Source organism: Crocodylus siamensis, chromosome 3 (genome assembly GCF_052110815.1).
Source record: "Crocodylus siamensis isolate JL-2025a chromosome 3, ASM5211081v1, whole genome shotgun sequence".
In the NCBI taxonomy this organism is placed as follows: domain Eukaryota; kingdom Metazoa; phylum Chordata; order Crocodylia; family Crocodylidae; genus Crocodylus; species Crocodylus siamensis.
Window position 1 is genome coordinate 14,562,228 of NC_143397.1, and position 25,677 is coordinate 14,587,904.

At 44.3% G+C, this 25,677-nt stretch overlaps 1 protein-coding gene and 1 long non-coding RNA gene across 3 annotated transcripts in view; one reads left to right on the forward strand and one right to left on the reverse strand.

Moving 5' to 3' along the window:
- Window positions 1-25,677, reverse strand: part of MYO5B (myosin VB) — a 403,624-nt gene that overhangs the window by 342,912 nt on the left and 35,035 nt on the right. The window lies entirely within an intron of this gene.
- LOC149868011 (uncharacterized) lies at window positions 1,323-21,133 on the forward strand. Its single transcript, XR_016441318.1, has 3 exons — window positions 1,323-1,423; window positions 8,570-8,701; window positions 21,017-21,133. It is a non-coding gene; the product is annotated as an uncharacterized LOC149868011 (long non-coding RNA).

Sequence of the window (25,677 nt, forward strand, 5' to 3'; positions counted from 1 at the left end):
CTCCGAAACAGCTTCTTTTTTCCTCCTCTGCAACAAACCTATTAGTCGGACACCTTCCAGCAAACAATTGCTTATTATTTGTGCTACCATAGCACCCAAGACTCCTAGTCAGCTAAACAGCTTTAAATGGGCTCTGGGAAGTTAAGAAGTCATCCCAAGTCTTCATTTAATTCGCTTTGTGGTCAGATAAATAGCTCTTTGGTATAAAACATCATTGCGGCCCTTAATGTGCTTTACTAGCTATTTCAATTCGTGGTTTTATGGTAATGGTGACTGCAAACCCTTGACGTGAATCTGTCCTTCTCCCCTCAGGCTTTCCAAGAACCAGCCAGATCTCCTTCAGCTGTTGCAATGCAAATTCTCCTGGTCAAAAACACTTCAAACCACAGCCATCAAAACATAACCAAGCCTGAGACGCATTTTTGCAATCTATGAGAGAGATAAGAGTTTATTTTCCATCTTCCCCAGCACAAGAAGAGAAACCTTATTTCAGCAGAAGCAGTGGTAACCAAATGACAAAAGGAGAAGTTCCTATTCTTCTTACACTTTCACACTATTGAAACAGGCTAAAAAGCAGCAATGCAAATGCTAGATTTCCAATGCAAATGCACCACTAAGCCTGGAAAGGCAAAGACTGGGTTCTGGAAGTGGCAAGTATGCAAGCTAACAGGAAGAGTATAGTGCTGTTCAAAACGGTCTCAACTCTCTTCAAACTCCTTGGAAGAAACAACTGTCCCATACACGTCTCCCACTATACAATACAAGGCTGAACTGACATTTAGCCTTTGCTTTACTTCCTGTGAACTCATCCAAAGTGCTTTAGTGAATGCTGAAAAGTCAAAGAATCCTCACGTGCCCCATACAGGTTTTAGCACGTTCAAGAGCACCCAAGTGCGTCTCTTCCTTTCTTTTCCTCATTCCAGAATTCATATGAATTTCCAGTTTCCTGAATTAATTTAAGCAAGAGCTCTGTAAGCTACACAAACAGGAGCAACCTGCCTCTTCTAAAGGGAGACATGGGAAAGAAGGGAAGATAAGTGCAAGACAAATTTTTAATGAGAGTGTAAAATTAAAAAACAAACAAACAAACATATATTGTTGTTTATGTAAAATCTAAGATGACTTTAAGACAACCCCCCAAATTAGATTCTATATACAGAAGACTAAGTTTGTTACAATTTTCCATGTATAGAATCTAATTATTGTAAAGTCATCTTAAAATTTGTTCCTCTTTCCCGTCCCCCAGCCCCCAACTGCTGTGGCAGGGAAAGCAGTAGCCGAGGGCCAAGCAGTAGAGATGAGCAGCAGGGGAGGCAGGCTGCCTGCCCCTGGCCCCTCATCTTCCTGCCCTCACCCCCCACCTCTGTGCCAGGTCCTGGACCGCCCGATGCCTCAAGCAGATGTCTGCCACCTCTGACTGCAGGTACTGCATTTTTACTTGTTACTCTATTCTAAGACTAGGTTTCATTTCTAATGGGGGAAAACAAACAAAGAAACAAGCCTCATTACTGCATCCGCTGCTGGGGCCCACCAGCACACTTCCCAAATGACTCCTGGTAATTGCTGCAGGCATAAAGATCATGTGTTTTCACCCAGCCCCTCTTGGATGTGCTCCCCTCCCACTCTGGGTCTTGCCCCGCCTCCTCCACTTTGAGCCTGCACACCATGCCCCCACTGTCCTGCAGGGCTTGCCCCGGGTGCTGAGCTTAGCTTGTTATACCCATGATCTTACTCAAACCTACGCTGTGTGGTATATAGGTGCAACTGCTCGAGTTAAAACACTGTGAGTAACTGCTGTTTGCATCATCAAGCAAGCGCAAGCAAGGGAGGCAGTGACCTAGATTCTGTTGTGGTGAAGGCATTCACAGAACGGCAGGATCAGGTTTCAATTGTGACACCATGGCTAGGGACAGAAGTTACATATAACCCAGCAGAAGTGATTGGAAACCAGTTCAAGTCTGTAACAACAGAAGTTTAGTGCACACAAACCACTTTCAAAATGGCCAAATCTGGTTTAAAATAAGCCTGGATTGATACAGTATCAAACTTCACCGATTTAGGTAAAATTGATTTATTGAAGTTCTGTCCCAGATCTCCTCTAGATCCAAGTTAATTCACAATATCCCAGCATCCTAGCATGCTTTGCCCCTTCCCAGGGTGGGGTAGCCTAGCCGTGGCCTACCCTATCTGGTCCAGTCAAGCAGAGGCTTGTTCTAGTGCCCTGCAGCTTGTGGCCTATGCCACTGCAGGCATGTGGCTACATCTCTGGAATAAAAAATGAACGTCTGTTCACTTGCTTAAATCAGTTCAATCTACACCGCTTAGATTAACCTGTGAAATTTTAAATAAACAGAGTCAGCTTTGGGCTTCATGACCATCTATACTTAGCCCATCAGGCTACAGAAACTGCTAGTGATGACAGAATGAGGTCTTCAAACCCTTTGGGCGCATCTGCACATGTGGTTTAATGCACATTAAAATAAGCTAATGCACATTAAAGCATCACTAAAAAACATGCTATTTAGTTAACGTGCATTAAAATAGGCTAGTGAGCATTAAGCATCACTTAAAACCTGTGGGCACTTTTACACACGCTTGGGGGGAGAGGGGAGCACACTTTAATTAGAGCGGCTCTGAGAGTCACTCCATTCAACAAGCTTTAGTTTAAGTGCCCATGCCACCATTTTGAGGCACACTGATGCTGATACACAAGACGTGGGAGGCTGGTAGAGCATGCCAATTGCCATACTCCTGCAGACTCAATTATATCAAGTCTGCCCCGATGTGCTGGAATTACAGCGCGTCAGAACAGCCTTTGCACTGGTGTACAAGCGCCTCCTGCTCTTTAGTTAATGTGAATTAGGACAGGCTAATGCACACGTTTTCTTAGTACTTCACAATGGAGGTATTAGAGTGAATGTGTGTTAACTAAAGGGTGTTATTGCATGTGTAAGTGTGACCTTTAAGCCCTTTCCAAGAGCTGAGATGCATTAGAAGAGAAGGACATGGCTTGACTTTGTGCTCTCAAACCGCAAGGCTGCTAGCTGGGGGAAAGAAATCCCCAAAAAGTTAAAACTGACCACTTCTGATCTGCAGTTACTGGCTCAGACAGCTTAAAACTATGAGATACTAGCTTTGCAAAGGCTCGTCTTTATACAACAGTTTAAAACATGGTTTCACACTGTCCTCAGGAGGAGTACAGCTCCCAGTTAATTATAAACTCAGAAAGGTACAGCTTGATTTGAAAATGCAACCATGCTTTGAAGTACTCATCTGAACTCCATAGACAGGAAAAAAGGTTGGCAAGAACTTTACAAGACAGGAATTCTTGCTACTTTAGCATTTATAATCCTGCCCAAACTTTGAAAGCTCAAAAAAAGGTAAAGCCATCACCAGTTCCCCATTTTTCTCCATTTCATACAGTAACTAGGACATCCACTACAGACTGTTTGTGAATGAGGCACCCATGTATATGAATATAACATGTTCTTAATTCAATTGACTTGGGCAATTTGGATTTTAAATTAAAACTTAATACATTGCTTTCTGCTACAGTTAATACCCTGTAATGAAGCACTTCGACAACAATAATCAAGTCAGTTTAAGAGGAAACCTCTCTACAACTTGTCTCTGAATAAGCACCAGTAGTCACACAAACAGAGCGTACAGATAAGAGAAGGGATAACTTGCATCTGTCTGCACAGTATACATGGGTATACACATGCAAGTAAATCACAAGCTTTTGACAGCTGAAGCTCACTTCATCAGATGCTGTAAGCAAAATATTCAGATGAGACTTGTGTATAAGTCACATACACTTTGGTTAGTCTCTAAGTAGGGATCTCTGTAAATCAAGCCCGAAATGCTCCCCACAGCAGGTCCTATAATGTTTTTCATTTCACCGACAATCGCCCCGTCCCCCCTACCTGATTGACAGAGGTTATTAATATGCCATGGTTTTTGCTTCCCTAGGGAACAGCCAGTGGAGCCCCTCCACCAAATCGGGGCCAGGGAGCAGGCAAGCAGCAAAATGAAAAACATTTTTTTAATGCCACTGCAGAGGTCACTTCCAGTGTGATTTATGGACATCCCCATCTATAAATAGGTGCTGATCTACCCTGCCCTGACTTCAGACTAATACAGCTAACCACATCTTTTATTTGAGTATTTCTAGTCAGACATATTTAGCAAGCATGTTCCATCAGGGTGGGATGGGAATTCAATCCCTTGGTAACAACTAAGAGTAAACAGCATCTTTCCTCCAAAGAGTTTACACTTCATGCTAAAATGTTAGCAAGGCCTCACAGTAATTTTTCAAATGAACAATGTGTCCCTACCTGCCCACAACATGCATCAAAGCAAAGGACTACGAGCGCACACACGCGGGATGGGGAGGCAGTATAAGTATCTGGAGGGATAGCATATAGATCCCAGTCCTTAAAAACAAAACCAATTCAGCCTTTGGGTATGGGTGAACAACTCTGGGGGTCGGACATGATGATCCGTTTAGGTCCCTTCTGATGCCAAGCACTACGAAACTCCACAGCGACCAATAAAAATCGTACTGGATTGAAAAGTAACACGCCTGAGCCAAATAGGAAGTAAAGCATCCTCCATCTTTTTGTGAAATGAATATTAAACAAGTCCTGGGTCTTCAGAATCATACATACGGGGCTCACCAACTTGAGAAGTGAAACTACAGCAGGATCACATACGTCTAGTAGGACCAACCCAAACTCCTGTACTGGGAGCACTCCAGTAGGCTTAAAATACAAAGAAGGAGGAACTACATGTTTTCTACCCTTACGTCAGCATTGTGTTATCATCAGCATCTGCCCTTCAAATATTTTACATGACAGGGAGGAAGAGAAGGTTGTCTTGAGCATCTACCTTACAAAAAGGTGTAAAAATAATATAAGTAGTATTCATTATACTGGTCTTCTCCAGCAGCTGTATTTGAAGACGGCAGGGATTGTATAAGGCTGAAGAAATAATAAACAAAAGTAATAAATCCAGCAGATGACAGCTATACAGCCACCACTGACTTAATGAAAATAGCCTTTTTATTATACCTGCCTTGGGTTCCCTCACTCAGGGCAATCAAGGAAGTGTTTATCAAATGAAGGTGGCCCAGAGGGATACTAGAACCGTCCACTTCTACAGCTTTATTACCCAGGTCCAAGAAACTGCATATAGCACTTCTGTCTTTTATCAGTCTATTGTGAACTATAAGTCAACTCCATGAGTATGAGTGGCTTCCAATTTCTGCTTCCTTACTTGCGACAAACCTTTAATAAGAAAAATTGATTTCAGTTTTTAATATTTTGATTTTTGGTTTGGTTTTTTTTTAAAGAAAGTTTTCAGGCCCTTATTTTGTTAACTACTACAATTTTTGACAAATTAATCCTGCTTCTACCACTCTGCTATTTTTCAAACCAGGGAGTGAAATTATATAGCCTTCATCTCATTTCTTAGTTTGCACTTTCTGGTTCTCTTGCACAAGGCTGTAATGCCTGGGTTGGAAACAAAGCAGTGGAACATGCAGCTGGTTCAAAACAATTATTTTTTCCATCGTTTTAAAAAATAAATCTCATGGAGACGGTTGAACTTGCTGCAGCGTGTGGTCCTCAAGTTTAGGTATTGCAAAACAAGTTTGACCTGGACTGTCCTCTCTTACCTGCCTTACTAGGAACAGCAACACACCCCATTGAGGTCTAAAATGGCACTACAATAGTGTTTCCAGGCTTATACCTTCTGGTTGCTTCTAATTTATAGGCTCCCATTCAACCAAGAATCTAGTTGTAAGCATGCAAGTTGAACCACTGTCTTCAACAAATTAATGAGCTTAAAATTAGGTTTAAGCATATATAAGACTTCCTATATCAGTGCCACAGATGCTAGACAATTGGTTGAATTGCTTCTTTGCTGTCCATTAAACTGTTTAATTGGGTAATTAACAGTAGCACGGGCAGTCTAGGTAGATTATTCAAATCTCATAAAAAGCTATTCCATCTGTCTAACTTTTATTCCCCCTTCCCCCAAGTCATGCTCAAATCAACAGGAAATCTGACTTCATGGTCAGAATCTTACCCCAAAACCCTTCACAAAAAGATTGGTTCTCATATCAATGGGAAGTCACCACAGCATGAAGCAGCCTTGCACTGGGAGGCCATTACTTTGAAAAACAGTGAGGACTATTGGTTTCGTGCAGACAGAATCACTCTGATCTGGGAGAGTCTGAACAGTAATACCTGTTTATTAGTATAACTCACCTGTACACACACAGGGAACCTAAAGCAAGGCCAAAGCCACTAGGAACAGGAACCCAATTCTTTGCTTCTTTTGCCAGCAGACCCACCACCAAGGACAGGTTTAGGTAGCAGCATGTAACCTGTTCCCTTCCAGTCCACTAGACTGACCGGAGGGCCTGTTTAAACAAAAATCCCAAAACAAATATTTCCGATCAACAATAATGCAGCTTTTTAAAGATGGCCTGGGCAGAGGCAGATGTGCTCAGTCAGATTCCAGGTGGCTGCAACTTGGTCCCATGTATTACTACTTTAGAAAGCCTGGCTCAGATGAACATAGATGTTAAACTGAGAGGAACTACTATGATGATAATTAAATCAATCAAACAAACAGTCTAACCTTTTGTATCATACAGGCCATCGAAAGATCCTAGATGTCTGAAATGAGTCCAAACTTCTGGTTTCATTTATAGCATACATCAAATATTAGCTTAGACCAGGGCTGGGCAACATATGGCCTGTGGGCTGGATCTGGCCCGCCAGGCAACTGCATCCAGCCTGCAGGGCCCCTCTGTGACCCCTGTCCCTTCTGCAAGCCGGAGCATCCCTACAGGAGGTGCAGCTGTTTGCTAAGCAAGGCCCCCCCCTCCAATTCCAGCCTGGCCTGATCCCCCCACCCAAGCGAGGGGGTGCTGGAGACAAGAAGCCTCTGCCTGGCAGAGCTTTTGCTGGCCACCCCATGGCTATTCCCGGCCTCCCTGCCTGCAAGCCTGGAAATGCAGGTAAAAACCCCAATGGGCCAGGCCAGGACAGCCCTACACGCCACCACCATGTATGGCTGGGGACTGGGGTGGGAGTGCAGGAGCTGTGGCTATAGGGCTGAGTGGGGCAGTACTCAGGCAGGAGTACTATTGAGCCAGGAGGGGCTGGCCCTGCATGCTGCCACCACCTGCAGCTAAAGGACTGGGGTGGAAGCACAAGGAGCTGTAAACTATGGGACCAGGCAGGGCTGCCCCCACTTGCTGCCACTACATGCAGATCCAGGGACAGCAACACTCCAGGGACTCCAAGGACCATCCCCCACCATCCCCCCTAAACACACCCACACCCTGCCACAGCCCCCCCCCCCACACATTCCCACCCCTACCAAATCCCTCTCCCACACCCCCACCGTAACTCCACACACATCCACCCCCCCACCCACACCAACCACCCCCCTCCACAAAATACAAGAATAAGACTGTATTTTAAGCTATTATGCAATTGCCTATTATGCAATAGATGTACGATGCAAACGCACAAAGTCAGGACAAAAATAGGTTTAAATTAAACAATTAAAATAAGTTACAGTAGATTTTTGGGGGGGGTTTTGGGGAGGGTGTTTTGTTTTTTTTTAGTTTCTCCCCCCCACACCCTCCATTTCAAGATAGCAAAACCCTCCCCCTCCCAAAAGAAGTACATCTGGGGCAAAGGGAGGGACTTTCAGTGGCAAAGAACAGGGGTAAATGGTGGTACTTAAGATGGCATCCAGAAGACAGGGCACTCAAAAGGGGCAGGACTACCCTTGTGGCCCCTGACAGCTTGCCAGAACCTGTCAAGCAGCCCTCCAGCCTAAATAATTGTCTGCCCCAGCTTAGACTGAAAGCAATGGCAAACCACTGGAACAGTGGTAAATGCCTTATTTCTAGGTCTCAGTTATTCTAGCGTCAGCCTCCAACTACTGGATGTCATCTGCCCACTAAAATTAGAGCCATCTATTGGGTATCACCATCAGGAAATTATTCTCCAGTTGGGTACTTTTAGGTGATAATACCATTGCTTGCTTAATCTCCGATAAGCCAAGAATGCTGAGCTTCAAGTCTCTCACTAAAAGCAGGTTTTCCAGATCACAAATTGTTTGCAGCTAAGGTTTCCCTTCCTTTCTGCAAGTTGGTCATCAAGTTGGAAGACTAAGCAGTGGCTTTACCAACATTATATATAGGAGCAATACCATACTGTCCTTTTTGCCCTGATTTGATACTTCCCTACTTAAGTGGTTGTATGATGCTTGGTGCTTAAGTTCAGGTGAACTGTAGTGCTGAAGCACCCCTCCAAAATCCTTTCTGATGTCACCGTCTTAAGTGCCATCTACATTCTTCGTTCCTAGACACAGGAGTTTGCTATTGACAATATAACATGCACGTCAGCCAAAAAAAGAGATGGTTTTACCAGGTGGTCCAGATATAGTCTGTGCAAGTGGCCTGTTCCCTTCATCATTAACTACTCTATTAATCCATGTCACCTGCTAATTTTACCAGCAGTAATTTTACATTTCCTTATAGATCACTGACAGACATTGAGTTATGCTGGGCCAAGAAAGTCACTTCTATAGGACGATCACTTCCCAGAGTGAAAGGGACTGTAAAAGGGAACTCCCATTCCAAACAGATGCCGCTCTCCACAGTGAACAGCTGGTAAGTGGAATTGCTCCTGGACTGATGTCTGGGAGGCCAAACATCCATCCTATGCATGACATTTAGCAATGCAAATGCTGTTGGAACATCTCTCTGGCTCCCCGGGATTTCAATGCTTTCCGATCCAGTTCCTGAAGTGAACGACAGCCACAGGCAACAACAGGTCTTGCCCCCCCACTGTCACCCCTCTTTCTCCCCATCAAATGTTTTATATTTTACCAGTTTAACACATTCCCACCACACCAGGGTCACCCACTTCCTTTCTACCATGACAGAGGTCCTGCTCACTTCTCTCATCCATTTCAATCCCAACAAAGTACTTTCTCTTCCCTTTCCCACATTTTGGGGAAGCAATTCATTAGGGCAGAAGGCTTGAAATCCCTCCCATCATTCTCCATCTCACTGGTTCATCTTCAGCCCCATGGCTGTCAGGCAGCTCTCGGAAGCAGCAGCAAATGCACATGACTTTTTGGTTTTCCAGTTTTAACTAGTCCAGGAAATTCTGATGATTGAACTTTCCTTCAAGTTCCAGAAAGGACCAGACAGTTTAAAACCTTGTGTTACACCCAGGAACAGCACCTCCGTTGCCAAGTCAAAATACAAGGACCCATTTTGCTCAGTGAATGAACAGAGCTGCATATGGAAATTATCCTACTGCTCAGATGAGTGCCAACCCAGGGCCTAAAGCACAATTTAAATACCCTGCTCTTAGAACTGGTGTCTGATCCCAGGCCATAGAAGGAAGCTCTGATGGAAAGAGCTGACATTCATTCATATGACGGGAGAAGGGAAATCATTCACTGCCTCCATCAAAATCGCAATTGCCAAGAAACAAGTGAGATGGGTGGGTTAAGGGTTCTGCTCTCTTAAGGGGGCGCATGGGGTCACAAAGAAAACCTGTAAAATAGACTTCTAAAGCAAAAAGTCAACATGGTTTTAAAAAAAAAGGGGGGGGGGGAAAAAGGAGACAGCAGGCAGATAGATGGTGAATCTTGCTAGCAGCCTCGGGAGTTGCCCCATAAGCCCAGCTGCCAAGAGACTCCTTTATATTCACTTCTCAGACAAGCGAAGCAGCAGTGCTGCCTGCTGCAAGTCTGGCATCCACTTCCAACTCTGCCACAGGTGATGCCAATTTGTGCTTTGGTTTCTTCTCCTTCTGCAATTCTCCCTTTAGATGATGGCTTCTTACACACTCAGTGTGATGGGGCACACAGAGCCTGCTACAAGTGGGACTGCAACTCTAATTTGGGACTTGGGGCTGTTATGCTAATGCTAGTGAAAAGCGACAAGTCTGCTAAGCCATAACATGAGACACTTCCCCGTCCTGCAGCTAGAATCTAGGGATCTACTTGGGCCCCTCAAGCCAGAATGCTGCAATGCCAATCCCACAACTTCAGGGGGGGGAAAAAAAAAAAAAAAAAAAAAATCATTGACCATGGCTGGCTTCAAGCAATTTGCACCTGTTTGGGCTGGCCTCTTTCACCCTTTCCCAGGAACAAACCTCCCATCGTATAGCAGGAATTTACTTAACACTGCAAGAAGTTCCGCTCTGCTTCCAAGGAACTTAGAGCTTTTATTTGATGCAAACGACTTGAGAGAGAAACAGGGCTGAATTGTCCTTATAGCAAAATGCCCTGCAACAATACTAAACAGAGTACTACACACCAGCTGACATCCAGATCCTGGACTAGCATTTAGATACAAGGCAGTTTGTAACATCATTAAAATGACACGGCCTTAAAACCGTTAGGAAACCAATCTTAATACTTCGAGTAGGTATATATATGTACAAGTGCACACACAGAGGACCTGCCAAAGTTAACATTTGCATATACTTCCCAAGAGTTGGTTTAAGCAGTCGTGATCTTATTAGTCAAAATATACCGAGTATAAATTTGTTATCTTGAGCAAGAAGTACTTCCAGGAAAATCACTTTAAAGAAAGCTGGACTGAAAATGAGATGGCATTTGGGCCATTGTCTCCAACAGAGTATTCCTCTCTTCTTGACACAACCTTTAGCATGAAAGCAAGCTATTCCCTTACCAGGAAGTATGTAAAGTTACAGATCCATAAATTCAGAAGGTAACCATGAATGTAGAGGCCATAAATGGAATTGAAAAAACTGAAAACCTAGTAAGAGTCCTCCTACCCCTGCAAAATGCTGTATTTCTTGCACATAAAACACACCCCAAAAGAAGATATGCACCTTATTTTTTTGAAGAGGCAGAATGAAGAAAGCGATCTTTCCCTGCAATAAGCACCTGAGTAGCAGCAACTTAGTAAGAGGGAGCCCGCCTCTTCACTGTGCTACCCCAGCAACTCCATGCAGATTTTACTTGGGAAAGTGGCAGATACTGTTCTTAGCATATTTCTTTACATATTGTGTGCACTGCAATTTCCAGCAGCTGGTGTTTGGAAAGGTACATGGGGTATGTAAGACAACAAGGTAGCTTACTGGCTATTGTACAGAAAGGTGCAGCAGCCAGCAAGGCGTGAACACATTCCTGGCTAGGAGCATCACAGGCAGCCGTACCCCGAGCAGCCGTGGGATGCGAGTGAGGAACTCCCAAGCAAAAGGAGTTCCACCAAGAGCTGGCACAAGACCAGTCATGTGTAACCAGGAGGGAGTGAAATAAGCAGCATGTGACAGATGCAAACCCCCCCAAAAATTATGCAAAACTGCTGCTTAACTACCCAAGGGTCTAAGACTAGCCAGATTTGCCAGGAAAACTGGTCTTCAGAATAGGATTTTGTATTGATTTAAGTCAAAGCTAAAAACTAAAAGCCAAAATTGGTTGAAGCCATATTGCGAGGTAAACTGCAAAGTTTTTTTTAATTAAAAAAAACCAAAAAAACCCCCACAACTTTGAGAGGCCAGTTTGATTGAGGCAGTTTGACTACAGGCCGATGCATGCCATACCCTGTAACTTGTAGATAAATCAATATATTTTCAAACCGTTGCATGAGATGGTAGCCATCTAACTGCATACATTCATATACAATATTCATTTAAATCCCCAAGCACCATTTTGAAATATTTATGAGCCATGTAGTATAAAATTTAATATCAAGAACCACGCAGTTTTTCTTCCTCCTCCCTCCCCTGCCAATTGGCCCACAATCTTCCCTCCCCACAAACTGTCTGCCCTTGAACAGTCTTGACTAAGTGATTATAATCGGGAGTTTAGAAATCATTCAGATCTCAAAGTGATGCATCCACTACTTAAACCTAGTTTTCCTTGCATATGCCACCGGGAATGTTTAAGCTGATGTTTTGGCTAAATGCCCTTCAGCATCCCTGCAGAGGGTATTCAAATCAAAGCAGTCGTCTACAAAATTCATCATCTACAGATCTAGGAAACTGACTTGGAGGCATGAGGATGAAAGAAATACGCAGTGCTCGGTTTGGGAGAAAGTATAGCCAATACGAAGGTCTGTAAATACACACAAACCTGAAACTAAATTTTTCTGTTCAACAGCCGGTTATGTTAGCCGAATTGAAGATGGCAGACTAACAAGGTATCATCATGGCACTTAACAGAACTTGGGAAACAGAAGCGTCTTTAATAAAAAACTTAGGCACCATATAAAAAGTTAAATTTGAATCAGTGAGACTTCACTCAAAAAAAAAAAAAAAAGCGCAATACTTGTAACGTATCAAGATCATCTTCATTCAAAAAATAAAATAAATAAAATCTCTCTCCCCATTTACAGTCCTAGAGAAGCAGCAGCTGCATCTATTCAAACAAGAGCAAGCTTAATGGATAAGCTGGGGGGAGGGGGAGTGGAGGGAGAAAACTTTATTTTCCAAATAGATTATTGCTACGAGATCACTGTGAAGAAACAGCAGTATTTTGGTCTTGCTCCAGTGAGATTAAGAAACATGAACCTTGATCGTGTTAAAAAAACACTTCAATGAAAATTTGCTGTTAATTTTCAGTTGAAGTAGAATTTGGTACAGGGTACAAGTGTAGCAAGAGCTCAAAGGACAAAGTGAAAGCTAGTATGCCCATACACCCATTATAAAAACTAATAGTTTCTTAGGAAGAGATTTTTGCCCAGTGAAGTATGTTATGTTCCAACACCTCGGTTACCGGAGCCCCAGTGAGTCACCGTATGGAAAACATAGTAATCAGACAAAGTTGTACTGCCCTCAGAAATGAAATGAAGTGATCACACATTGCCTAACTAAACACATTCAACTATGCCCGCTTGTATTGATGTATGTGCCAGGAAAAAAAAATCAAGGAAGCCAACAAGTATTTCTAGTTGTACGAAGTTCTCTAGAAACTGCGCCACTGGGTCCACTGCAGATCTCCATGGGGTGGCTCACCATCTCTTCCATAATCCCATTCAAAGTGATCTTATATTAAGACCTGAATGATGACATACCCGAGTGCTCCTCAGGATCTGCTATCTCCCTCCCACCCTACCCAACTCCTTCTGGTCACCTTTCTTGACACATTTTTTTCCTTGACAGTCACAAGAGCTCTTGCTTTTCAACTGCTGTCCTTGCCTGGCTAGCTCTTGCTCGGTCTGCTTTAGCTTCCATCTTCATTCACATCTTAAATTCAAGACATACTGCAACTCATGTACAAAATTTGTTAGCACCAATGTTGAGAAAACCACGCAGCAATTCAGTGGAGTACACCTTTTGTGTATGGGCATCTTTCGTTAGATTAAAGGGCAACAAAATTTCTTGGTTGTGCCCCATTACCCCAGGCATTATTCTGTCCATATTATTTCTTTGAGAAAAATCTTGGCAAAACACTCATTGGACTTAAGCTAAAAACAGCTTTGATCATCTCAACTCAAGGATATTATCCTTGTGCATACCAGCACACAAATTCAACCCAATTTTAAAAACTTGAAATTGAAGCCATAAGAAAGTTTGTATGGTGGTCTTCACTTAGTTTTTCTGTGCTTTTCAACATGAATATAAATTAAATAGACATTTACCACAAATCCTTTATTCTTATGTACATACCATCATATTGTCCTATTGTAATATGCCTCCTTGAATTTTGACTAAAGGACCCAAATGCAACCCCCTAAAATCCCCTACTCCAAAAACAAAAAAAGCGTTCTATTAAATAAAGGACTTCAAGGAGAAGAAAGAGGCACCTCTAGAAATCTTATCATGATGCCAAGGAGCAAGGGAATTTTAGTTGAAGGGTTGCCTTAACAGGTTTTTCCTCACACATGGGAAAAGTAGACATTTCAGGTCAGTGCCAGAAGATACCAGCACCTCCATCTTTAATCTCCCCACCTCCTTGCCCCCCAAAACACTGAACACTCTTGTCACTTCCATTTCTGTATAAAATATTTTTCTTTCCACTTTAAGTGGAAGGACTGATTTTGAGGGTTAAAATCAGGAAGGGCTTAGGAAAACTAGTGCTGGAAGGGGGTCTCACGATGTCATCCAGTCCCCAGCTCAAGGCAGGATCATCCCGTGACTAAACCATCCAAGCTAAGTGCCTGTCTAACCTACTCTTAAACATTTCTATGTCAGCGACAACATTGTAGATTTTGAAGTTTATCTATACATTTAGGTCTCAGAAAAGCCTTAAAAGGCAGCCAGTTTGCTCCCTCAGCTCAAAGCAGGTGCAAGTCTCTCTCTGCAATGCTATACAGAATACATGCTGTTAAAATTTAAAAGAAATTAAAAGTTTGCAGCTCATGTGGCTGCAGAGATGAACACTGCACACGTAAATAGAAATAGCTGCAATTTGCTTTGATGATGCAGCACTGCATGTCATGCAGTTAATAACATACATTTTCAAAAGGTGCAAAATGGTTTAATATATATTGTACTATGAATGCAAACAGTATACATTGCCCCTATAACAATCTTCATTAAAAAAAGAAACAAACAAACAAAAACACACAACAACAAACCACACACACAACACCCTACAAACAATGAAAACCCAAAACACACCATTTTCTGCATTATGGCTTTGTTTAACTAGCAAAAATACTAATAAAGTCAAGGCTGGAACACAAACTATTATTCAATAGGAGACTCTGGGGGTTGCAACAGAAAAAAGCCTTTTGAACCTGACTTTGAAGGGTCAACTTTTATTTACTTATGCTGGTGTTTCTTTAAACATGTAATTCCACCAGAACAAGCCTTTTTCCCTAGCCAAAAGCTCCCCCAACAGCAAGAAAATATTGTGCAGGGGGTGGGGAAAAAAAACAAAACCCTGCAGGAATAGAAGTAAAGTTCCTACATAGCTCTCACGATCCCCCATATTCAGAATTAAGAGCCATGTTTTCCTTTTCCCCACTGGGAAACAACAGGACAAGTTTCAAGACTGCAAGTTACCTGGAAAAAGTAAAAATTAGTCCTGGCAGTTGACACAGAAATCACTGTTCCTAGGTCTTGTTTTAGAGACTGCATGACACATTGCCTTGGTTTAAAACACTGGTGGACAACCTTTTTGGGAAGTGTGCCACACCCTCCAAGTACCACCCTGATCTCCTTTCCCTTCCCAATTTGTTGCTCTGTTTTCTACCCTACAACTCCTTGCCTAATGAGAGCCTGCTTTCTGCTGCCTGTCCCATCTGCTTGTCCCCTTCTCCTGCCACATGTCACACAACAGCCACTTGTGGCAAGCATGCCGCAGGTCAGCTGTTCCAATTTTAAGATGTGCAAACTTCTACTCTGGATTCACTGGAACCGATGACCAGAGTAAGTGCAGCCGAAAGTCTAACCAAGACTTTGATGACTTGCGTGATACAACCTGCTTCCCAGCCACATCACCACCAGGCAGAACAGTCCCATAACCAGCATTTTATACAGGGAGACCTATGAAATGGGTACTGAAGGAGAGCTACTGTTTCATACCTAGGGGTTGCTCCCATCTCTTTCTTCTTCTAGGGCAGACCTATACATATCTCTATACAGTATTTAGAGAGCATGCGGGCAACCCGCTAGTGCAGCTTGTTGATTCAAAGAGTGATCTTTGTAACCGAAAGTCGAGTGGAACCTGGATTAGACCCTGCGCAGGTCAAAAAAAAAAAAAAAAAAAATCACTGGGTGCTAATTCTCAAGCCATGAATGAAGCAACTACCTCCTGAAGGCAGTTTCCCAAACCTGTTCACACAAGCTTATCCAAGAAGAACTGGGTCGCATCAGGTCTTCATATGGAAGAGCAGGCCGTGTAGATGGACACGTGTACAAAAAGCACACAAAACGAGACCTTTCTAAGGGGTGGGGGCAGGTGTTCATACCAGCAGTTTTATTAAAAATCTACCAAAACAGTCCTACCACCACCACCAGGGATGGATAATGCTGAGAAGTCAAACTCAGCAGAAGAATTGAAAGGATATTCTGTGACAAAATGCAAACACAAACAGCTGCCTTGCTTCCAGGAGTTATTACCATAAAGATATTATCAAAACCCAATCTGGGTTCAGTCTTTTAATAGCAAAGCCTTGAATGAAATATAAAAATTAGCATAACGTTGCTTCTAAGCAAGAGCAGTCCTCCACTCATCAGGAAAAATTCCTTTCAAGAAACCCAAACCTTTCATTTAAGATTCTCTAGCACATTGAATCTCAAAAAGGTCTCTGTATATCTGCTGCTAGACATTTCAAACATTTACTTCAAGCTTCAGTTCCTCCATGTATTAAGAAACAAAAAGAATATCTATTTCTGGATTCCCTTTTCTTCTGCAACCACAGACTCCGTGAGATCCAAGTTTAAATCATTATGGCTTATTGAACAGAAAAGTGTATACTGTACCAAAAGACTGCAACTTCAACATATTTTAAAAGTGAAGCACTCAGCCTGCACCTTGTCACTCCTGACTTCTATCTGTACAATTGAAATGCGCTCACAAAGATGACACGTGGAAGACTGATCACATACGGTCTCAACCGGTACACAAACAGCAGTTCAGCACTGCTTTCTATTCCCATTATTTAGTTGTAGCGTCTTCTTCTGCAAGCCATCCAAATCACGCGCTGATTAAATATCCCGCTGCCTCCCTTTACCATGGTACTCAGCATATATCAGAGCATCTCACAAACCAGTCAGAAATTATAGTCACTTCAGTAATGTATTTGCATTATCTTAAAACAACTTAAGTTTTTTAAAGATGATATTGTTTTAAAACAACCTTCCCCCCTCCCCACCCCTCCATAAATGCTTTCTAAACCAACCTGACAAGTGTAGGTTGAAAAAAAAGGGAAAAAGGCCCAGAAATAAGATGGCTGTTGCTTTTGATATCTATAGGTCTCGTCTATCTACACAAGTTGTATTACATGAAGTAGGACCGCACATTGGTAAAGCCCGTGGTGTACTTTATGCTGGAAGGGAAATAATGTTACAGCAGATTGGCATCATTCAGCTTTCACAACCGTATCCACACACTGGGAGTTGTTCCAGTATTTTACACCAACTAATGTCATTTTAGTTCTCACACAACTTAACCAGAACAGTTTTGTGGGCACAATAATATTGTAGACAGGGGTATCCAACAGGCCTACCTCCAAATGCGGGAGGGGACATGGCTACAACAGAAGCCTGTTACCAGAACTCAAAATCCTACAGACTTGAGCTCCAAGTGCCAGGGAAGAGTTGGGATGCAGCCTGGTCTCGCGTGTAATGGGCACAGGAGCACTGCGTACAGCTTGACCTTCATTTCCTAGACTCTCCTCTGGAACAGCTGTTCTTTGTTAGCGTTATGAAAGGTTAACACCAGTGCCACACAGCAGGCGACTGCAGTGACCACTACGCTACAGACACATGGAGCAGTTGGAGCACTTAATAGTTTGATTTAAAAAAGAATCTTTAGCATCAAAAGGCAGACTAAAGTTTAGTGCCCCTTCCCATAACATAGAGGAGGGGCAAAACACCACGTTGGCGACCTCAAGTGTGGTATTTAACAACGTCTACACTAGTTCTCGAATCCCTCCATGGAATAAATGATTGCAGCACTCCAGGTATATCAGGAAAACTCAACTCATGCTACAGTAACACTGCGGTCATGCGATTTCCCTTGCTGCAGTCCTGCTGTGCAAACATTACCGCCTTGTCAAGAACACCTGCACAGCACAGATGCATCATATGGAGCAGAACGCAGAAGTTCAGTCTTTGTTCAAACCCACCCATTACTCGTCTAGTTTACTCATGTTACTGCAGGGGAAGCTGTGTTATGGACTTCTTGAAAGAGAGAGAGAGAGAGAGAGAGAGAGAGAGAGAGCGCGAACGAGCGAGCTCAGTCCAGCTCTCATCATTAAAGATCTAAACAATTAACGCTACGTTGATGTCCATCACATTTTTATGCCCACTGCATATTTTTCCTCTTGAGTACATTTGTTTCAAATGGAACTGGCTCTCTTGATATTATCCAATCTCTAACAAAAGTTTTTAACTTACACAAATCAACCATGTATAATACAGATTTGTCCCCCACACCCTTGACTACTGCATCCCTTCAAGTATGACAGAGGAGGAAAAAAAAATGCTTAAAATCTACAAAATGCATGTTAGGAGAATAGTCATCACTAATTTGAAGCTATTATACATCAGAAATAAGTTGTTTCTGGGAGCAAAAGGAAGCTGGGAAAGGTTTCTCATGCTGTTTCTACAAGCCCATCAGAAGACACACAGGAGGTTTAAGGAGCCTGCTTCACAACCTTATGAAGTGATACTTTAAAGAACGAGTGGTACCTTATTACAACTCGGATCATTAGGCTAGCAGGCTGCAGCACACCTCCCAGCAGCTGAACCACTTGACTGGCCAGCCTGGCCCTCTTCCCCAGCAGTGAAACCCCTGGCGCAGGGAGGGATTGCCCCTGCAGCAATTCTCCCCACTGGGGAGGGGGAATCCCTGGGGCTGGAAGCCACTGCAGCAGTAATCCTTCAGCCCCAGGGGTGCATGGGGCACCCCCACAGCTGGGAGCTCCTCCACCAGGGTGCGTGGGGCCTCGTTCTTGCCCATACCAAGGAGAGCCCTGCCTTCCCCATCCCCGCAAGCCAGCACTGCTGGGGAGGCAAAGTGGGGGCTGCCACCGACACCTGGTCCCACTGACAACAGGTGCAGGCAAAAGCCTAGCAGTGGTGCTGGGTAGTGACTGGTAGGAAGCAGATGCCCCTGCCCCCCCGACCCAGCCAGAACATGATTCACTATGGGGTCTAGTACAGAAGTTCGATATACTGATTTAACCTAAAAGAGTCACGTCCGATACTACATCCATTCAGGTCTCTCTTAGGTTCTGTCATTTTTAAACTGACCCGTGTGCCCAAACTTCTGTTCTGTTACAGGTTTAGATCAGATTCTGGCCACCTAAACCAGAAAAGGGGGGGGGGGGGGGGGGGGGGGGGGCAATGTTTGCATCTGGCCAGAATAAGAGGACTTCAACCCTTGTGCTTCTGAACTGATCCGACTCCCATCTTTATGCACATTAACCACAAGCGTTTCAGTATCACAGAAACAAGAGAAGCTGAGATACAACAGCGTTAGCAGCTGTGCCGCTTCATGCTGTACATGGTTCTTTCCAAGCCAGAGGGATAAATTTAGCATGAAAGATTCAGTGTTTGCTGGGGGAAAACCTGGTTTAAGGGATTGGCAATAGAGTGCTTAGATTTCCACTGAGTTCACCTACAAAAATAATTCTTGCTCGACAGCAGTCTGTGGTCTGTGTTACGCAAGTTGGGCTACACGGGGTCAGGAAGAAGGAAGCTAGTTCCATTTCTGTTAGGCAGGCATTTCATACCCCACCACACACACCCACCTATGCAGCACAGAAGGCAGGGGTAATAGCAAGGAATTTCAGAGAAAACAGTATACTAGGAAGGCAGAGGGGTATGTCCATCTGTCCCAAGGACAAAGTTGGGGACAGGAAGGCTGAAGCTGGAGGTAAGTAATGATTAAGCCGTTTGTTGCAAAAACGTGTTCATTTTCAAAGCGATGCTAGGAAGGCCTCGCAAGCAAGATGTGCTGAGCAAGAAGGTGCACTTTGAGCAGGGTTTTTGTTTTTTTTTAAATTGTTCCAACCTCTCTTCCACCCACTCACTAATGGGAGCAGCAGCAGTTCCCATCTGTCTGCGCTGGCCCAGATCCTACTATTTCCTACAGATCAGTAGTCAATGACATGTCTAAATATTTCATTACTTTTTGCCCAAGCAAATAAGTTCCATTGTAGAAGCAAAGCTTAAAAGGACCAAGACAGGACACTGGCAGTATTTCTAATCCTTCCTCAATCTAATGGGAAGAAGAGGCACCAGGAAGTACCTCCAAGACGCCACACCATCTTTCCCAGCCCCAGGCAGGCCACAGCAAGGTAGCCTCGGTTAAAAAAAAAAAGCATGTCTCTGGCATGAAGCCAGAGCTTTAAATATTTTCTATTAAAAGCATTTCCATTTCAAGCATTTGCCTTCAGAGGTTCCTGTCAAGGTAATGAGCAAGAATGAGGAGAGAGAGAAGGCAGCCTGTCTAGGACCTTTGCACCATAAGTTATTAGGCAAACCAGCATCTTCTCTAATAAGTCCTACCTGCACTATAAAGAGTCTCTCTGCTCTAATAAGGGGCCTAGAATAAAACAAACATGGAACCAGTGGTATTGCATGCTTTCTCCAATACCTATTGGGGTCTAGCCAAATCCCCAGGAGCCAGCAAGTTGGGTTTTTCTGTCCTCCCTCCAGGAGCCTGCCCAAAGTTCACAGAGCCCATGCTTTTGTGGAGCCTGCCCGAAATCGTGGTTTCTGTAAAAATCATGAAAATCACAATTTCGGTAGGTCCCTAATAACGCAGAATTGATCACTGGTGTTCTCCATTTCAGATGTGTAAAAATAAAGCAACTTAACTCCTGTGCAGAGCAACAGCCTTAAAGAAGCCAAGTTGCAGGCAGCTTTCTAAGCAAAGCGGAAGCATTTCAGTTATAAGGCTTTAATGTTTGATGCTGCTCATGGTTATAGGTACAGAACTAGCATCTCAGGGCTGATAGCATCCTTTCTTGGGGATGACTGTACCCAGTGCTGACCTAGAAACGCACAGCATCCCTATAATCTTCAGCTTGATTGAAATATTTCCAGCAGAGAACCGCAGCATAATATTCAGACAGGAATCCAGCTGGGTCTGTGGGCTGGCCATTTCACATGGTGCCAAGATCACCAATTTGAACTCTTTGTTAGTTATCAAAGCAGCATTATAAATGAGATCCGAGCAAAAGCTGTGGGGGGAAAAATGCATGCTGCATTTCTCACTAATTTGTTTTCACAGTATATCACATGCCTAGAATTTCTACTTTTGTTATTAAGATTTAGGAGACAGACACTTGTTGATTTTGTTCATTTTCCTACAGGAAAGAATCCCTGAAAACCCCCAAAACTAGATCCATTTCCAAGCACTGCTAGTCTAGATACCACCCTGACAAGCAAGACGAGCGACACGAGTGAAGTGCATCAACTGGTCACAGAACACGGACCCCTGCACCCTGCGGCCAGCACAAGTGCTTATGCAGAAAGACCGAAGTGATCTCATGGATCAGGCACAGGCTGGAACTCGGTGGATTCCAGGTCATCTGTCTGCCTCCCCCAGAGTGTATATAGGAAGCAACTGCATAATCATGCATAAAAAAAAAAAAGTCTTACTCTTGTATACTGAAAATTAGGTTAAAGAAAAACAAAGTACCTCGCTCAGTAGAAAGAATTGACAAAATTCATTTCCAACTCTGGCTCTGGGCATTTGGAGTGGCCTCCCCAGAGGTGCCCTCGGCACCACCACAGGCTCCTGAGCTGCAGGCACGAGGGGCACTGCCAGCCCCGCCTGAGCAGGGATCCCAGGGCCCAAGTACAGCTTGCCAGGTGATGGGGCTGCTTCTTCCCGGCACGGCCTGTGGTGCCAGAAGAGATCAGAGCCACTGGAGCCTGAGCATGGCTCAGCGCCAAGCAGGTGGGCAAGGCTTCAGTTACCCAGCATCCCCTGCAGAGGCCGGAGCTGGAGTTGCCACCAACGGGCTAAGCAGAATCAACTGGCGGGCTGGATACAGCCTGTAGGCTGGATGTTGCTTACCTCCAAGCTAGCTACTGCCCTGTAATGGGTACATACACCTCAAATGGCAGCAGCATAAAAAAGGTGGGGGGAGGCAAGTCCTTAGTTTTATAACTGGATACAAGAAAGCCACATTAAAATACACCATCCATCATTAAACTGCTCTCAAAAAGCTTCACTCAGAAATGGAAACCAACTACGAAGCTGATTAACACAGCCAACACTGAGCATGACGAATAGACATGGTCCATATTGGACCAACATACCAGTGGGAACCTTTTTTATTATTTGTTTTAAATAAAATTTTGTAAGTAAGAACACACTTAATCACCCTACACTTAAAGCTTCACATACTGAGCATCCTTATTTTACCAAGACTTCATAAATCATAAAAGAGTTGCATATAAAAAGACATACAACATATTAAAACCCTTAAACAACATGCATCAACTTTCCACACAAAGAACACCCCTACAGAACGTCTCCTTCATACAGACCCCCATGGAAAGCTTACCTCAGTAACCTGCTGCAACTCCACTCTTCCCAACAGTCCTCTGTTGGTTCAAGGAAATCTAGTGTCTAGTCCTGTTTCCTCCACTTCTCCCATCTCCAACTTGTCCTGACTGATGTAGTACTTCAGTTCATTCAGCCCCAGCTTCAGGCACTCCCTTTCAGTGAAAGCTGACCTCTTAAACACCCATATGTTTCTTGCTTCCCATGGACTAGCTTTAACAAACGCCAGAAGTCTTTAATAACATTTCCTCCAGTCCCTTTGGTATGACTCCATGTACTTCTATCTGCCATGCTAACAATGTAAACTTGTTGGTGATGCTCAAAGCAGCAGACCCTTTACCACAGTGATATAAAAAAGGTAACAACAGATAACTATTCTAAGACCTAAGTGTGCAGAGGCACCAAAGACTGTGTGTAGACAAAACAAGGGGCATGTGTGCACAACACCTTCAAACGGGCTAAATGCTTTTGCACCATTTTAATGGTGTCAAAGTTTGCATGCCTCAGCAGCACATTAATTCCAGCTGCTGTAGGAAATTTGGCAGCATAACATGCCTTAAGTGGCCTGAGGCACAGCAAACTAAAGCTGCTACAGCTGCGGGGCAGAGCACCAGGCTCTATGCAGCTCCACGGCTCTGCAGGAAGCCCTGCAGGCAGCCTGGCAGCAGCCCGGGGAAGCAGCTCTGCCCAAGAAAAGCAGTGAGCCTGGTCTCTCTCCCCCACCCCCCACCTGGAGCCTACCTGCCTGAGCTTCATGGGGGCCCAGTGCTTCCCTCTGCAGCTGTGGTGCCCCCCCAGGACCACCAGAGCTGGGTGCCTGCAGGCAGGTGCCACGGGGGGGGACACCACTGCCGTGGAGGGAAGCACCAACCCCCCTGACACACACACAACCCAGGAACCACTCTGCCCACTGGCAGCTCACCCTCCCCTCCCCACTGGAAAGGCAGGTAACTCACATGGGGGTTTAAAATCAGCCCAAAATTGAAACTGTTTTTAAAACCCACCGCTTCAATTTAGGGTCTACGCACGCCCAAAGACACTAAGCCTTTGACAAATACTTCAGTGGGAGCAATTGGATCCCAAGGATCAAGTCACAGAGATGAATGAGTAAGAATCAGGTCTTTAAGTCACTAATACCATTACCTGGGCTTTACAGACAGGAGAAAGCTTAAGGCCCAGAAAGAGTAGAGGACATGCTGAAAGTCCCCCTGCCTACCTGTCCGGTATCAGTGACGTGTCACATTAACCATTCACTTCAAGTCATGCTGCTGTGTTAAAATCATAGAAAAGTAGAACTGAACAGCACTTTGGGAGGTCATCTAGTCCAACCCCCTGCTTGAGGCAGGATCATCCCTGTCTAAACCCATCCCAGAGCGTGTCCATCTAACCTATTCTCAAAGCCTTCAAAGACTCCACTTGCACAGTTACCAGGCACAACGCCCACAGACTCAAAAAGCACCAACTTACCACAGGTATAGCAGGGGGGAAGAGGGCACTGTCAAGGTCCTGCCCAGGCAAGGACCCCTGCACAGGAGTAGGGTGAGAAGTTTAAAGGATTAATCAAGAGAACAATATGAGGCTAGTTCATAAAAAAATTGGTCACCTCCTCTTAAGAGACGAGCACTTTCAAAATGCGAAATACAAAACTCTAGAACTCTTGGTTCAGAGATGCCTTTTATTAATTAGGCCAACTAAGAAATGCAAAAACACTCTTTCTGCAAGCTTTCAGACTCACATACCCTTCAGACTCAGGGTTTTATACCTGAACCTGATGAAGGGTATGAGAGCCCAAAAGCTCACAGAAAAATGGGGGTTTTTTGTGATTTCTTAGTTGATCTAAAAAGGCAAAAGTTCTAGAGTTTTGCATTTCTTTTTGTCTCAGACCAACTCAGCTACCAAATACATCCTTCAAAATCAGAATCACTCACTTTTCCTATTGTACAAAAATCATGCGTGTTGTCATTAACACTTTTCTGGCAAGTTTTACAGGACAGAATCTAATGCAATATACCAATATATCCTGTGCATACTATCAGCTCTTTAAAAAAGGAAACTAAATTGAAAAGCATCACTAGAAAAGAAACCAATACTGTCAAAGTTTATTGCATTCCTGTATCGTGTCTACATTATAAACTCAGCTGAAACAGAGATGAGAGCAGCATGCGATAGCTACACGGTCATGTCAGGAACTCTGTATTGTTGATTTTAAAACAAGACAGGGAGCATTATGCATTCATGTGTGTTCAGCACCCAGCACCAAAGGGCCATGATTTGGCCTAGGGTTCTGAACTCTACCTCAAGACGGGTATTACAGGCAAGAATATCATCAACTGAAAGCAGCTGCCCAAGACCAAATGTTCCAGTTATTCTTGGTTGCTATTTCACATTAGCAGTTTCTCAGGACTGCTCTGCAGGACTAGGACCCTGTGCCATGTACAGAAGGTCCCAGTCCTGCTCCATCTCTAAGAACACCCTGAAAAGCTCTATGTTTGGTAAGTTCACCATTAGCCCAATGACTGCAGCTTCAAGAAAGAGTTTTGAAGGAGTTTTCAGGCAAAGGAGGATCCTCGTCAGCAGTTAGGATTCCATGTCCTCCCCCACCCTGCACAACAAGATCCTGGTGTTTGAAGAGTGAGGTCATTTATTTGCAATCTTATTCCCAGCCTGAAATGAGCAAGCTCCAACGTCCAACCTCCAGATCTGATTTATCCTGCTGGCTGCCAGATTAGAGAGCCATCTACTCTTTGACGTGTCCTCCTGATATGGATACTCAGAGATCACAATCAAGTCACTATGCATCATGGGCCCTATGCCTCACTACTAATAAGAGGGAATCAAGGGGGACAGACTTGATTGCAGAAGGGACCCAAGTAAGAACTCAGCACAGAACCAGCAGAGGCGGCAGTGTCAGGGACTGGAGGCTTGCACAGGACCGCCGCGGGGCCCAGTAGTGGTGAGCCACCGTAAGGCTGAGCTAGCAAACCGAATCAGGAAGCACCTGCAGCAGCTCCAGGAGGTAGGAGACCAGCAGCGAGTGGAGCCAGGGCAATGAACGGGCCCTGAGCCAGGGAAGAGGCATCTGACCCTGGAGGCCAAGGGAGAAGGAACCCCGCGGCAGAGGAAACCAGGGTCTCTCTTGGGTTATCCCGTATAGAGGCCAGAAAGGAGTGGAGGGCTGGCAGAGGATGAGACTCAGTACAGATGGGGAATTGTAGACAGCCAATGTCCTGGAAAATTAAGTTTGAGCCACTGGGCTGATGTTCCAGTTGGCATTTTTCCTAGTGGTTAGCGGAGGGTTTGGAGGTCCCATTACACCTGAGGGACATGGGATCACCTGGAGCCCTGCCAGGGGTTAAACTCAAGGCTGAGTTTGGGGCCTGAGGGCACAGAGCAAAGGTGGAGACCGAGACCAGGGGTCCAGCAAGAGCCAAAATAGGCTCAGTGCCTGGGAAGGGCTGG